Here is a 17,284-nt window from a genome sequence, read left to right on the forward strand (position 1 = left end):
AATACTTCTCTCCAGCCCTTTGGATTCTCTTCCCCGCTTGCTCTACAATTTATTACAAAGGTCCCCCCCCGGACCTGTGGTTGCTTTCCCTTGTTAATCTGCTGACCCAGCGAAGTCACCCATCTCTGAAATGCATTCCTTTGTCATGGCCCAGACTTCTGAGGAGCAGCCTGCAGCTGATTCACCATGCCGTGCACTTTGTATGTGTCCCCACCGTGGGACAAATTGAGGTATTGATTAAGCACCAGGTGAGTAGCCAATTAACAAGGTGATTCAGCTCCTCAGCTGAGGACTGTTGGGGCGGAAGAGGCTGGAGGAGGAGCCAGAGAAGCCCAGGATCTGAGGGAGGGGAGATCTCTTCCCCCTCTCCCCTCGTGTCTGGGAGAAGGTAAAAGCCTTATGCTGTAGGGAACAAGCACTTAATAGCACATTGTAAATGAAGCATATGGTGTTGCACATGCCACAGCAGTATGGGAGGACTCCGCAACAAGGACTGCAGGATGAGGGAGCCCTGCCCTGTTACAGCTTCCTATCTCTGCATTCCTCAGTGTATTAATGACCTTGGAATAAGGAGATGCCAAGTCATTCCTCATGCAGACATCCACTGTGGTGCGTGAAGTGTTTAGCTCCCTGGTGAAGTTTGTCATCTCCTTAGGTGTTGATGCTGGGTCTGCTCTTTAAGGGCGTGTAATGCCCATCAGTCCTTGTGCTTCCACCAGCCAACTTCTAAAATAGACTTTACCACTGTAGTTAAGTTTAGCTCTTAGATGCCTATAAGCAAAACCAACCCCACTCAGGCTAATCTGCAGGATTTGAACCTGGGACCTTCAGTGCTAAATATATGAGCTGCCACCAACTTCACTAGGTGAAACCGGAAGCAACCCCAAACCTCTTATATGGACCAGTCAGTCAGTAGGGACCATTAATCACAGCCCCATCAAGTTACAGGCAACGAGTATTGCATGGGTGTCCAAGTACAGAATTGGCTCTTAATCAGGAGGGTGTGCAAGTGCTAAAATAAGGTTAGTTCTTCTCCAGCGAGCAATTTGTATCATCTTGCTAATATGAGCTCCCTCTACTGGTTTCTTAAGGCTGGACTTCATGGACTAGCTTCAAAGAAGATCACACCCAGGGAAATGAGATCAGCATTTGGCCTCACCAGAGGCCAATGTATAAGATCAATAGTCACTAATATATTGGGAATTAGGCAGTGTAGCTAAGTGTGGTTTTCCATATTTTACAGATAATTTTTCTATACCTCAGTCACTTTAAGCAACTTGCAAAAGTCTGCAAAGAGAATCATTGTCAGAACCCTGGAGCAGGAGCCCCTTTGCTGGAGATGTACCTGCAATCAGAACTTAGGAATTCCTGGCTCCCAGGCCTGTTCTGGACAGGTAGTCCTTGCCTCTTATGCTCTACCCCTTATTGGTTTCCTCTGGTCCCTTTCTGCCCTTTGCCATGTGTTTTCAATGCCCTTGCCCCAATGCGCAAATGTAGGCCCTGTGAAAGATGGCTCAATGAAGGAGGTTCCACTATCCACAATCACAGCCGTAGGGATGTTCAGTTTTATCTTGGCTGTGATACACTTCCTCGAGGAGGCCAATAAATATTTATAGGCCTAAACGCTCCGGGGTGAGGATAATCAAGTCTTCTGTAAATGGCATAGAATGAAACATTTCCTATGTTGATCCCTTCGCCACCCAGGCAGAGCGGGAGGATCCTGACCTTGCTCAGACAGAACAAGGATCAGTGACTGTGCAGGCCCCAGAGAGAGAAGTGGCTGGGGGTGGAGTGTGCCATAAGACCACCCCACTTACAGAAACGATCAACTCTCAAGTGCCTTACCAATGTCGGGTCGCATAATTATCAGCTGTATTATAGCAGACCCTGAACGAGACCCACAGCCCCATTATGCTAGGTACTGCGTACAGAGAAAGAGACAGTTCCTGTCCCAAAGAGCTTACAAATAAGCCAAAAGTATTAATATCCCCTTTTTTACACATGGGGAAAGCATGGCACAGAGATCAAGTGATGTGCCCAAGGTCAAAGGGAATCTCTGGCAGAGACAGGAACCAAACCAGAGATCTTGTGAGTCCCAGTTAAATGCCTTAGCCAAAAGGCCAAGCTTCTTCTCTATATCTGATAGCACACCAAATCCTGAACTGAACCTTACATGGCTGGAGCTTTTGCTGATGGAATAGATCTCAGAGGACCATGTCTTGCCATCAGATTATGTTTCCCCCCCTCCATGTTCAAAAAGAACCTTCTCTTGTCCCTCCTACGAGTTGGAGAGCCAGGCTTAGAACCCTAGAATTTCATCTTCAGGAATTCAGACCTCCACTTCGGCAGCTCATCCTGCCACTGGGGCAGCTTCTTCAGCGGCAGGATGAACTGCCGAAGCTTCAGACAGAGGCTGGTGCCATGCCATAGCTGTGGGGCACAGAGCACGTTCACTCACCCACAGGTCCTTGGCCTTCCCGCTGGCTCCCAAGCGTTCAGACTTGCAGCCATTCTCTCTGCTTGCTTCGAAGGGCAGCGCAGCCCCCTGGTGTTGATCCTCGTGTTAGCTCTTTGGCTTCTGTGATGTCTCCGACACCTTGTGTTACCATGGAGAGCCGGGTCAGCCCTTTGCTCAGACTGTATGGGGATACAGGAGGGCATCCATCATGATTCACTATTGTTTCAATGGCTGGCAGATGCTCTAATGTCTTCAGCGATGTGATGCCAACAGAGACAAGGTCCTTACCAAGTAGGTTAATAAACTCTTAAAAATGCTTCCTAGATTAAAGTGTCTAGCACCCACTGTTCTCTTTACTCAGACTGTAACATCAGCCTGGGTGTGAACCCACCTACCATGACGAGCTGATGAAGAACACACCTTCTCACTGGCTATTATGCTACCACAGAGGAATAGTTTCATGGCATCAGAGATTTTAAGAGATGTTCAGTTCTGCCAACTCCCACTATTTCTGGCGCAAGTCTCACAATATTTAGTTTCAGAGTAACAGCTGTGTTAGTCTGTATTCGCAAAAAGAAAAGGAGTACTTGTGGCACCTTAGAGACTAACCAATTTATTTGAGCATGAGCTTTCGTGAGCTACAGCTCACTTCATCAGATGCATACCGTGGAAGTGAGCTGTAGCTCACGAAAGCTCATGCTCAAATAAATTGGTTAGTCTCTAAGGTGCCACAAGTCCTCCTTTTCTTTTTACAATATTTAGTGTTATTCTTAAAGCCCCTGGAATCTCGTGAGTAAGGGAGAATCTCAGCTTCCATTTTACTAAAGGAAGTCTCTAGCCTTCCTGGTTGCAGGGAAGAGCTGGAAAAGCAAAACTGAGTACGCACTCAACGTTCAAAAACCACAAGGCAAATAAAAAGAAACTAAAAAGAATTCACATTTCTTCAGTCAATCTCATGGTTTGGGGCAGAGGAGAGTAACTCATGATTTTTAAACATCTGGGGTTGGCAATATTATATCTTTCCCACCTGGTTTCTTTCATGATGGGATGTCTCCTCTCCACTGCAGCCCATCATCAGCAACAGTCAAATGTTCATTCATTCCACCCACATGGGGCCTGATCCAAAGCCTACTGTAGTCAATGGGGCCCAGATTCTCCAAGGTATTTAGGCACCTAACACCTAATATAAATGGGAATTAGGCACATATACCTTTGAGGATCTGGGCCAGGGAAGTCTTCCCACTGGCTTCCTTGGGCATTTGCTTGTTGCACATATACACTTACACCCTGTCTTAATTCTAAACCTGCTCAATGACAGTTTTATGGTCACAGAAAGAGCATAAATGCCTTGGATTGTTCTCCCTTCACCACATGGCACCGGTCAAGTCAATAGGCTTCCAGCAGAGGTGTTATGGGCTCAATTTGGAGTAGCTGTACCCCTGTACTAGGAAGTAGAGTCAGGAGCTGTCAAGGTCCCTTCCCAACTCTGAACTCTAGGGTACAGATGTGGGGACCTGCATGAAAAACCCCCTAAGCTTATATTTACCAGCTTAGGTTAAAACTTCCCCAAGGTACAAACTATTTTACCTTTTGTCCCTGGACCTTATTGCTGCCACTACCAAGCGTCTAACAAATATAACAGGGAAAGAGCCCACTTGGAAACATCTTTCCCTCCAAAATCCCCCCAAGCCCTACACCCCCTTTCCAGGCGAAGGCTTGATAAAAATCCTCACCAATTTGCATAGGTGAGCACAGACCCAAACCCTTGGATCTTAAGAACAATGAAAAAGCAATCAGGTCGCTAAAAGAAGAATTTTAATTAAAGAAAAAGTAAAAGAATCACCTCTGTAAAATCAGGATGGTAAATACCGTACAGGGTAATCAGATTCAAAACACTGAGAATCCCTCAAGGCAAAACCTTAAGTTACAAAAAGACACAAAAACAGGAACTTATTTTATCAGCCATTTAAACAAAACAGAATCTAACGCATATCTAACTAGATTCCTTACTGACTTTTTACCGGAGTTCTGACCTGCATCCCTGCTCTGGTCCCAGCAAAAGCATCACACAGAGAGAGAACCCTTTGTTTCCCCCCCCTCCAGCTTTAGAAAGTATCTTGTCTCCTCATTGGTCATTTTGGTCAGGTGCCAGCAAGGTTGTCTTAGCTTCTTAACCCTTTACAGGTGAAAGGGTTTTTCCTCTGGCCAGGAGGAATTTAAAGGTGTTTACCCTTCCCTTTATATTTATGACAGGAGCCCTTTTGCATCCATCCCTGCATAGGCCTGCATTGCTGGGGCTGCACAGGGTGGTGGGAGGAGAGTGAATCATAGAAGGTTAGGGTTGAAAGGGACCTCAGGAGGTCATCTAGTCCAACCCCCTGCTTGCAACAGGACCATTCCCCAATTTTTGCCCCAGATCCCTAAATGGCCCCCTCAAGGATTGAACTCACAACCCTGGGTTTAGCAGGCCAATGCTCAAACCACTGAGTTATCCCTCAAGCGCTGACTTGGGGATGCTCTTGCAATCATGATCTGCTCCTGGGACATGATGTTAGCAGCTGCACTTAGTAACAGAATTAGGTGCAACTACAGAGACCAAGGGTCAGAAGCCTACGTCAAGGGCCTACGTCTTGAAAGGCTGGCACAGGATTGCAGGGAACTGCTGTTCACACCGCCCGCCATCTGCTTTTGTGCGAGAGTCACATGATGTTAAATACAGGCTCTCAGTGCCTTGCAAGAGAAGAATATCCCACGCGTTCCCCCACCCTCAGGCTGTAACATTATGATCTAGGCCTCTGGAATCAGGATGAGCTGATGTGGGTTGAAAGTTTCTCATCCCTGGTCTAACTGGGAGTCTGTAACCAAATGCTGTTTGCTGCCATTTCCTTAAAATAAGGAGATTCACTCTTTGCCGAAGGGTTTAGAAAACGGACCCTTTTTGTGGCCACTAGAACTTGATGCCTCCAACCTGCAACATAGTTTCAAACAAACAAGCCCACCCTTAGTTTACAACAGCTGATGAGGTCTGAAGGTGGTATGGTCTGCAAGCCTTGGTAATGAGACAGGAGTGTCTCCTGTTCACGTTCCTGACTTTAAGAATGAAGATGACTCATTACGTCTTCAGCAGAGACAATCTAGCTGCAATCAAGAAATCTCACCATCTTCTCCTTGGGAGCAATCCATCTAACTCAACATGATCTAGTGGAGGAGACAGCGTAGTTCTTTACAAATGGAGGGCAGAGTCATTATTCAAGCTTGCAGATGCACCATCCTATGAACCCATTAACAGGATTAAGCAGGATTCCAGGCCAGTAGAGAAAACCCGGAGCCTCCAAGGAGAGGGGAAGGTTTGGTCGTTCGGTGCTGCTCTTCCATCTGCATCAGGGCTGAATCAATGCCTCAGCAGAGTTATAGGAAAATGAAGCATGCACAGTTTCATTTACTTGAACTTGTCATCTACAGAGTAAAGGTCTAGTTTGTACTATGGAAAAATCACACTCATGCCACAAAGGACAGTGGTGATTGTCTAGACAGCTCAAACAAAACAAAAAAACAACACCACACCACCATAAAAAAAGATAAAGAGAAATTGCAGTTATTCAGTGAATGGGGAGGGGGGAAAAGAATCCATGCCCAGATGAGATGACCCCTTTCATGTGATTGTGTTCCTTGATGGCTTCAGTGTTTGTACTATGGCTCAAACAGTTACCCAAGTCATGGTTCATTCTACACTGAAAATAATTATCTTGCTATTTGTACATTGGCAAGTCAGCATTACCAGGGAGAGAAAAAAAATCCTCTCCTGTTTGGGAAGGGTGTTTTCTGTGCAATTGACTCACACGGTCACTCAGTCGGCAAGGACCATAAACAATGGGAGGAAAGGTAAAGCAACACTCACCCCTGCTCGTTTGAGTCTTCGGCTGGATGGCAAACTGGAGTTGATGTTAGTAGATTTATTATTTCCCATCTTTTTATCCTGAGGCCTTGGAAATGGAGGACTTCTAAATTACAGCCAAATAATTGCACGATCTGTATTGCTAGGAGATCTAAATTGAGACCTACTGAGTTTTTAAAGTGAACAGAACAAGCATTGCAACTTTTTATTCCCCTCCCTTTTCCCCATCTAACTTGTGCGTGCCATTTCTGTTAATTATTTTAACTCATTTGACGTGTATGCTAAGCACTATACTTCTCCATAAATGACATGAGTGCTTAGAAACTGCTTACAGGTGATGAAGGAAGAGACATAAGCACCCTTTCCCCCTCCCCCACAGCATGTCTCTGCCTTGACTGCATTCCAAGAAGCCTTGTTAGTAAATAATAATTTTAACAGATATAACTTTAAGTGTCCCTGGAATAGCAGCAGGGGAATACCCTGAGACTGGGGCGAGAGGTGGGGGGGGGGGGCAGGGGAAAACCAGCACCAGCAAGGATCACTGACTGACACTGCGTGCAGCCGTGCTGGCAAGGATTGCTGCACTTCTTAAAGAGCTCTCTCTCAATTCCCCCAACCAAATTTTAAGTAAATAAGCTACTAACAATAACAGATGACTACATGACACCTGCATGGCACTTTTGGAACTAAGTATGTGTCATGGAGCCAGCAATAAGCTCTATCAATGCCCTACTTTTTAATTACACCATGCCTGCTTTCAAATCAAAGCCACATACCCCAGCTAGAAACATGCAAACAAAGGCCCTGATTCTACTAACGGAGGCATTTACACTAAAGTCATCCAGGCTTTGCGCAACTCCAGATGGATGCAAAGATCCATAAGAATCCAACTGCAGGACCGATATCAAAAGAATTAGCTTCCTGGAACTAGACTAGAAGTCTGTCAAGCCTGGGGTCCAGCAATTGCCAAGAACTGTTTCTTTGAAGGCCAAATCTTCATTTAATTCATCTCACCTGTTGCACAATGCAGTTCTGGAATTCCTGTCTGACCATTGCAATGGGCAGTTTATACCTTGAAGCATGAACTTTGTGCACCCTGTTTTTGTAAGCCAGAGAGGGCACTGAGCATTCCTAACTTCCAACAAAGCCACGGGAGATAAGCCGCGCCACCCTCTCAAAAGCACCAACCAGATGCTGTAAACCAGTGTCCAGGACAGTAGTACCAGTCTTCCCATTGAAGGAAATCAGCCACACCCTGAGCCTTAGCAACTCCTGTTGACTTCAGTGGGAACTACAGGTGCTCAGCACCATTCAGGATTTGGCCAAATAGAAGGACATGTGTAAGGAAGGGCTTGAAGGTTCAGGTCTCAGGCCTATGTGGGGTGGGGGTATGGGGACACAGGATGGTGCTTCAATTGAAAATAATGGCATATAGACAGGGGTGAATTTCATTTTCAGGCCCTGACTCAAAACTCAGTGAAGCCCACCAAACAGCTCCTGTTGCCTTCAGGCAGCCCCATATTGTATAACTCTGCATGCTGCAATTGCCCATAAAATGATCCAAACCTTTTAAAAATCCAGCTCTTCCCAAAGTGAATTCCAGGGGGTAAATTTGCAGTAGGGATCGGTAAAGAAAGCACACAAGACAAATATTTCACTTACAATCTTTGGTGCATTATCAAAACAAGCAGAATCCTGGGCGTCCTGGTTACTGTGTCACCAAGTTGTCGAGGTTTTAAGATCACGCCTTGTAAAAAAGCCAGGGACATTTCCATCAAGTGCAGAGAATATGGAATTACTGTTATTTATATTGAAAAATTAGATTCATTCACCACTGTGATAATTGATCTCCTAATCTGTTTTAGAGTTGGCAGCTGGTGATAAAAAAATTGCATTTTATTTTATTTATTAAAAAAAACATTTTAATCCAAGTCTGGCAAGAAAAGGGGAGGGCGCTATTAAGTAAATTTACTGTTTACCAATCAGGTATTTCTACTGAATATCCTGAAACTAGATATGGAGGATATGAAAGGTGAGCAAGAGAACAATTGTGCAAGGGTTGGTGAAATTTACTAGGCATTGGGATTAAGGGTCATGAAATGGACTCCTTTTCAGGGAATTAGCAGCACCAGGTCTACACACAAGTGCATACCTCCAAATAGGGTTGAAGTGGGACTTACACAATGCATAGGGATTTTTGTTAGCCGTCTGTCTAGGGGCAGTTTCCAGAGGGGTTGATTCTTCTCTCACCAAACTGCTTTTATGTGGATGTAACTCCACTGACCTCAACGAAGTTACATCTTTCCCAGTGTCTGCTCAAAGGTAGCTACTACCACTCATGGTGGTAGATTAACTATAGCGATGGGAAAACTCCTTCTATCACTGTAGCCAGTGTCTACACTGCAGTATCTGTAAGGTAACATACACTAAGGCTCCTGTATTGTTCTGCTTATGGGCACAGCTGTCCAGCCACACAGATCACAAGCTAATTGTACAAGGCAAGGAGAAAGGCACTATGATCATGCCCACTTGACTGATTGGGAATTGAGCTACAAAGAGATAAAGTGACATTTTCCAAGGTCATGTGAAAGCCAATGGTAGAACTAGAAATGTAACCCAGGTCTCTGGAATTCTAGTCTCATGCCTCAGCTACTAACGACCATCTTTCCCTGCATTGTTGTCACATCTGTGTAAAACTGGTGTAAGCCTGCTCTGAATCAGCTCCTTGGTGCCGGTCATGGGTTAACATGCTCTGTAGGAGGAAAGCTAAACCAAGTAAGGGGAGCAGCTTAAAAAACAACAAATATAACTGCTATTAGACCAAGTGTAGGTCTACTCGGAGCTTTCCCACACAGTGCAGAATAGTCAGAGGTGTCTTAATTGGCCCAGTTCTGCTCCTGGTCACATGGGTGTGAAGGGGCTAGCCAAGATTTTCATTGATATTCCAATGAAAATGTCCATAAAAATCTTGACTGACTCCCCAAATGAGGAAAAAAACCCATTAACAAAAACTCACCTCCCTGTTTTTTTGACCAGCTATAATGTATGATGCAAACGGCTTTGTTTTTCTTATTCCTTTTTTAAGACCATTGAGTTAAGACAGTCAGTCCTTGTTCTAAAGGAATCTATCTTCCCAAGCTCCCATCCTTCACCACATATCTACAAACATCACACATGTAATCTCTTTTCCTTCAGAGCATTAGCCAACCACCAACTACTGGGAGTTAAAAAGAAACTTTCCCTTGGAGACATATTATTCCACATTGTCCACAACAGGGTTTCTTGCACCTGATTCTGAAGAATATGGTACTAACCAGTGCCCGACAGGATACTGGCCTAGATGAAGCTTGGGTCCAAACCAGTGTGGCTATTCCTATACCCCTACGGCATGATAGTAAAACACAGGTAAGGTAGAAGGTTGGCTCTGGGACTGCGTTTAACTTAATAAGATGGATTTAATTTATCTCAGCAATAATTGATGAATATTGATAAGATGATAATTTTGTCCCTGCTGTGCTGGAGATTGATACATCGCTGAACAAATTATAGTCGGAGTTGTCTTGTGCTCTGATTACACCAATAAATGATGCCTTAGAATTTTATTTATTTATTTTTTAAAACAGAAAACCTAAACTTCCCCAGAGTCATTACAATTAAGCCATTTTGACAGCACAATTAGGGTTAATCAGTCTCATGATTCAAATTTGTTCTCTTCTGCATCTGTTCCAGTAGCAAAGGCAAACGTACACAAAATGCCACACGCACCATAACAGCACTGGCATAGTCGACAGAAATACCCAATTTTCACCAGCGTGGGAAACTAAACCAGGCATTCGTAGAATACATCTGTGATTATTTATGCTACTATAGTGACAGGGTTCTGTTGCAGTAGGCTCTGAACAGACATGTGGTAAGAGTGTCTCTCTTTGGAAGAGTTACAATCCAAATAGACCAGACAGACAAAATGAGGATTATTAAACCCCATTTTACAGATGGGGAGCGGAGACCCTGCATTATTAAATGACTTGTTCAAGGTCATCCAGTGAGTCTGCAGCAGATCTGGGAAATGAACACTGATCTTCGGAGACTAACCCTGTGCCTTCACCACAGGGCCCCCACCTACAGATTCTAACACATTTGTGTATTCTCTCTTCACCAGGCTGTCCCCAAAACTGATTGTCTGGCTAATGTTTCAGAGTAACAGCTGTGTTAGTCTGTATTCGCAAAAAGAAAAGGAGGACTTGTGGCACCTTAGAGACTATGAAGTGAGCTGTAGCTCACGAAAGCTTATGCGCAAATAAATTTGTTAGTCTCTAAGGTGCCACAAGTCCTCCTTTTCTTTTGGCTAATGTTTGTTATTTCTCGGGGAGATAGTAATTCGGAAGCATAGTGCAAGATGTATCACTGTGACTGCAGTTTGCTGCTGGAGAACTATAAAGGAGGAGAGAACCAAATAGACTTGAAGTTTATGCAACAGACTTTCAGTGAGCAAGGAAATCCAGGCTAACTGGTTTGGTTGGAGGCACTGTTTCGCATCAAGCCCATCACTATAAAATAACCAGCCACAATACTGCAGTGAGGTTCCAGTCCAGCACAGTTACTTTAAGCAGCTGGATTCAATGGCACTATTCAGGGGAATTACATGCACGTGCTACGACTTTGCTGGATCAGTGCCTGAGAGTACAATAAAGATATTGCAGTGTCTATTGTCCTTTTCACATGGGAATTTAAAAACAAATTAAAGAAGCTTCACAAGCCCGCACTGCAAAATAGGTATCCTACAGGTAAGCCTAGCAAGAAACAGCAGGACTGTTTCAAGATAACATCTGTTCTAACAACTTTTCTGGTCCAATTTTGCAGGCAATAGAAGTTTGGCTAGTTAAGAGAAGCATCCAAACCCTCCTGAACACCAAACCTATGCAGCTGCTTCCTTCATTAGACACGGTATGTGGAGGTTCTTTTCTTTAGGTGCTACCATGAAGCGAGGTCCCAAATGAGATCTGAGGCACACTGTGCCAGGTGCTGCACAGACCCAGTGAGAGACAGCTAGGCCCCAAAGAGATTACAGCTTGAACATACAAGTCAAAGCATGGGAAGGGAAACTGAGGAACAGAGCACGGAAGCAACTTTCCCAGCAGCATACAGAACCAGGAAGAGAACCACATCACCTGAGTCCCAGCTGAGTGCTTGATCCACGGGTCCTCCCCCTCCCTCCTTTAAAAGGCTTATAGCCTTCTATTAACACAGGTTTGAATGTTTACATTTGGGATGTCAGTAGTTTAGACAAATACTCAGTGGAATTACACTGGAGGTGTGCAAGAGAGACGGACAGATGCCTGGGTCTATAATCAACAATTGACTGGCCTGTCATGAGGTATCAGCTGAGAAGCACAGGCTGAAGACCATGCCAGTTTAACACCATATGTGATACGATTCCTGGTTCCTGGTTCACAATATATATATTATTTATATTGTGACAGTACCTGGGAGTGTCAATCATGGCCCAGGAGGCCAGTATGAGAGGCGCTGTATAGACACAGAACAAAGACCACCCCTGCCCTAAGGATCTTACAATCTAAGTAATCCACTTAGCGAGTAAATTACAATCACTGATTTACTGTCGGATCTTGAGCAAGTCACTTGCCCGCTCCGTGCCTCAGTTTTCCCATCCTTACAATGCTACCGACCTCAGGAGACTTAAGTAAAGGGTTTTGAGATCCCCAGCTAAAAGGTGCCAGGGAGGTACAGAGCACTGTGATTTAGAAAGCCTTGCGTCTCACCGGGGCACACACGTGCATTGAAATGGAAATCAATCTATGGCTGTTATTTTCAGGGCCTTGTTTTACATGACAGCCTGAAAGCAGCACTTGTACTGCATGGGGGAGGAGGAGATAAAACCCTTTTATATCACTACCAGGGAGTGAGGAGATAATTACTCAGTGAGTAAACTAGAATGCATAGGAACACATCTCTTATCACTACTCCTTGAAATATCTTGTCTATATTATTAAGACTTATGGGTTCGTGCCATGCTACTTCATATGGATTGAAATTTTGGGACTTTCATTACCCCATTATGTGTGCCCTGAACCAAGGAATGGCAGCAAATCTACTCAGTGTCGAGACGTATGTGTTAACAAGCTTTTCCCCCGAGCCTTCTGCCCATGGTGTTTCACCCCTCCACCCCCACCCCAAGGTAGCGGTGTGTGTGGGGGGAGAACGGGGAGGAGCAACTGGATTGGGGAGGGAAGGGAGAGCTTGAATTGCTACCCCCATTCATGGGAGGAGATGCCAAGGTTAGAAGGTCGGGCTGGGGGAGAGTGGGCAGGAAAGGTTCTGCAGTCCCAGGAGGGGTTTAAACATCCTTGTGGTAGGTTTTGTTGTAGGGCAGAAAGTGAAGGGAAGGAATGTCCTGTCCCTTTAAGGGTCAATCCCAGCTACAAGAGAGTTTCCTCAGTCAAAGGCTAAAGCAACAGGCTGGGACCTAACTCAAGATCACACCCCTGAGCGATGCAAGTTACATCGACTTAAGCAGTAGTGTCGACCTGCCCTGACTCTCTTAATCACAGTCTGGCCTTGGTCTGCTCCTGGGATGGTGCAGTTATGGGCTGCCCCTTGCTCCGGGCTTGTGGCAAACTCACAATTTACTATGTTAGGGAGCCAATTCATCCATGACTGTAGAGCGCCTGCACATTATTAACTAGTAAACAGGGCTGGTTGAAACCCAGTACTTGTTTCTTGCAAAATTCAAAAGAAATGAAGAAAACATTTTCCCATAGAATTTCTCCGTTTTCATCAGTTCACATCAAAATGAAGAGTTTTCTTCATTTCTCTGATTTTTGTTGTTTTTCATCTTTTCTCCCCTCCATGGAGGAAGGCAGGGTGAGGACAGGCAAGAGAAACAAGTTTTAAAAAAAAATCCAAACTAGTGTTTCATTTCAATTTTCTTTTGAGAAAAAAAAATCTTGAACATTAATATTTTTGTAGCCTTCGAAAAAAAAAATCTTGACAAGACCTGCAGCTAAAAATGAGGGTGAATCCTCCCCAAAATGACGGAGGAGTCACAATGATCCAAAGCCTCAGGATTTCAGCAATGCTTTGCCAGAACCTGTCCTGAGGGATGGAGGAAATCAGGGAGTCAAGTATAGGGATCCCCTTCCTTTTGTTACCATAAGTGATTTATGTTCTTACATATATTTATTGAGTTACATGATAAGATGTCAAATGCACAGATATACATTGTATTACAAGGAGCTATGCCCTAAAAGGTCTCTCTTACCCCTTGTAACTTATTAATAGGCTCTGTCATTGGGAGACTAGTTTAATGGTGCAGGAAATAAGTATACATTCTCTTTTACAGGTGATAAGGCATCATGGTCCATCGAGAAAGTAAATTAATTTACTATAGATGGGATTGAGGACAGAGGCCAAGGAGAATGAAGGCTAAACATGTCACCACAGACAAACACTGAACCTGATGCATTGTACTAAGCCTCTCTAAGCAGTTGCATTTATACAGCTCCTAGCAGCTTCTTATTTAAAATAGCCAGTATCCCTACCCCACACTACACGGGAGTGTGTCTGTGAGGGGTGGACGAACCAGATGGGATGAAAATGAAAAAGGTTCCCACTTCTCTTCCCCAACGAGCGCACAAGTCATTTGATTCTTGGTTACTCCATGCCTGCACTTGGGATAGGATTTAAGGTCACCTGTAAGCTAGAACAGTCTCACAACTCAGTGTGCAAGAGCAGTACAGCTAGGCAAGCTGTGTGACACCGTTGCAAAAAGAGCAAATCTCATTCTGGGGGTAGGTTAACAGGAGTGTTGTATGTAAAACAAGAGAGGTCATTGTTACTCTCTATTTGGTACTGGTGAGATCTGAGTCCTGTGTCCAGTTTTGAGCACCGCACTTCAAGAAAGATGTGGAAACACTGGAGAGAGTCCAAAACAAAGAGAACAAAATATAGTTACAAAATGTTTAGAAAACCATCCCCCCTGAGGAAAGGTTGAAAGAATGGGGCATGTTTGGTCTAGAGAAGACTGGGGGGGACCATAGTCTTCAAATATGTAAAAGCTTATTATAAAGAAGACAGTGATCAATTGTTCTCTTTGTCCACTGAGGGTAGGGCAAGAAGTAAATCTGCTAACTCTACAGCTAGGGAGATTAGGTTAGACATGAGGAAAAACCTTCTAACTCTAAGAACAGTGAAGTACTGGAAGATGTTAGCGCTGTGCCCTCCTGTCACTGAAGGTTTTGAGAGCCAGCACCTGTCAGGGATGGTCTAGATACACTTAAACCTGCCTCAGCATGAGGGACTGGACTAGAGGACCTCAAGATCCCTTCCAGTCCTACATTTCTATGATAAGTTCTTTACTGGGGATAGAGCTGATTCTGCGTACCCTGATACAGACCATGTTAGAGAGAGGGGCAACCATTTCTACTATACATGGAGTCTCTATGCTGCATTATGCTCCAAGTACAGAGGGATTATACATATCCTGGACTTTTCCTTTTGAGATGGTTTGCCGCCTGTCACGGGTCTCACTCACTGCTCACAGCACCTCCTGCTGGCCATCCTGGGGATTAGCTCTGCCAGCTTGGGCTCTGTCTTCTCCCATCTTGTCTCACTGTGCTGCCCTGCTCACTCCCGGGTCTGCAGCTTTCTTTCTGTGGCTTGGCCCTCCAGCCAGGTCACTAAAGTCCTCCCCTTCCAAGGAATTCACAGTCTTTCCAGACCCACTGCCTGTCTTACATCTCCCACACCGTTGCCACTCCCCACTGGCTGGTAGGGGAACCCAGGCATGCCTTCTACACTGGGTTCCAGCCCAGGGACCATATAACAATCAGCCACAGTCTCTGTACAGTCCTACCTCTTGCTGCTGTTTCCCTGGGCTTCTTCCTACATAACTGGCTTTCCCCCTCTCTGGGTTTGCCAGCCTCCAACTCCCTCCACTCTGAATAACCACCCTCTACTTCCCAACAGCAGCAGGCCACTCTGCAGCCAGCTGCCTGACTTTAAACAGCCTAGGTGAACCTGTCCTTAATTAGAAAAGGAGTACTTGTGGCACCTTAGAGACTAACCAATTTATTTGAGCATAAGCTTTCGTGAGCTACAGCTCACTTCATCGGATGCATACTGTGGAAACTGCAGAAGACATTATATACACAAAGACCATGAAACAATACCTCCTCCCATCCCACTCTCCTGCTGGTAATTGCTTATCTAAAGTGATCACTCTCCTTACAATGTGTATGATAATCAAGGTGGGCCATTTCCAGCACAAATCCAGGTTTTCTCACCCTCCACCCCCCCACACACAAACTCACTCTCCTGCTGGTAATAGCCCATCCAAAGTGACCACTCTCTTTACAATGTGTATGATAATCAAGGTGGGCCATTTCCAGCACAAATCCAGGGTTTAACAAGAACGTCTGGGGGCGGGGTAGGAAAAATCAAGGGGAAATAGGCTACCTTGCATAATGACTTAGCCACTCCCAGTCTCTATTTAAGCCTAAATTAATAGTATCCAATTTGCAAATGAATTCCAATTCAGCAGTTTCTCGCTGGAGTCTGGATTTGAAGTTTTTTTGTTGTAAGATAGCGACCTTCATGTCTGTAATTGCGTGACCAGAGAGATTGAAGTGTTCTCCGACTGGTTTATGAATGTTATAATTCTTGACATCTGATTTGTGTCCATTTATTCTTTTACGTGGAGACTGTCCAGTTTGACCAATGTACATGGCAGAGGGGCATTGCTGGCACATGATGGCATATATCACATTGGTGGATGTGCAGGTGAACGAGCCTCTGATAGTGTGGCTGATGTTATTAGGCCCTGTGATGGTGTCCCCTGAATAGATATGTGGGCACAGTTGGCAACGGGCTTTGTTGCAAGGATAGGTTCCTGGGTTAGTGGTTCTGTTGTGTGGTATGTGGTTGTTGGTGAGTATTTGCTTCAGGTTGGGGGGCTGTCTGTAGGCAAGGACTGGCCTGTCTCCCAAGATTTGTGAGAGTGTTGGGTCATCCTTCAAGATAGGTTGTAGATCCTTAATAATGCATTGGAGGGGTTTTAGTTGGGGGCTGAAGGTGACGGCTAGTGGCGTTCTGTTATTTTCTTTGTTAGGCCTGTCCTGTAGTAGGTGACTTCTGGGAATTCTTCTGGCTCTATCAATCTGTTTCTTCACTTCCGCAGGTGGGTATTGTAGTTGTAAGAATGCTTGATAGAGATCTTGTAGGTGTTTGTCTCTGTCTGAGGGGTTGGAGCAAATGCGGTTGTATCGCAGAGCTTGGCTGTAGACGATGGATCGTGTGGTGTGGTCAGGGTGAAAGCTGGAGGCATGTAGGTAGGAATAGCGGTCAGTAGGTTTCCGGTATAGGGTGGTGTTTATGTGACCATTGTTTATTAGCACTGTAGTGTCCAGGAAGTGGATCTCTTGTGTGGACTGGACCAGGCTGAGGTTGATGGTGGGATGGAAATTGTTGAAATCATGGTGGAATTCCTCAAGGGCTTCTTTTCCATGGGTCCAGATGATGAAGATGTCATCAATATAGCGCAAGTAGAGTAGGGGCATTAGGGGACGAGAGCTGAGGAAGCGTTGTTCTAAATCAGCCATAAAAATGTTGGCATACTGTGGGGCCATGCGGGTACCCATAGCAGTGCCGCTGATCTGAAGGTATACATTGTCCCCAAATGTAAAATAGTTATGGGTGAGGACACAGTCACAAAGTTCAGCCACCAGGTTAGCCGTGACATTATCGGGGATAGTGTTCTTGATGGCTTGTAGTCCATCTTTGTGTGGAATGTTGGTGTGGAGGGCTTCTACATCCATAGTAGCCAGGATGGTGTTATCAGGAAGATCACCGATGGATTGTAGTTTCCTCAGGAAGTCAATGGTGTCTCGAAGGTAGCTGGGAGTGCTGGTAGCGTA

The sequence above is a fragment of the Caretta caretta genome, chromosome 19, assembly GCF_965140235.1.
Source record: "Caretta caretta isolate rCarCar2 chromosome 19, rCarCar1.hap1, whole genome shotgun sequence".
Lineage (NCBI taxonomy): Eukaryota > Metazoa > Chordata > Testudines > Cheloniidae > Caretta > Caretta caretta.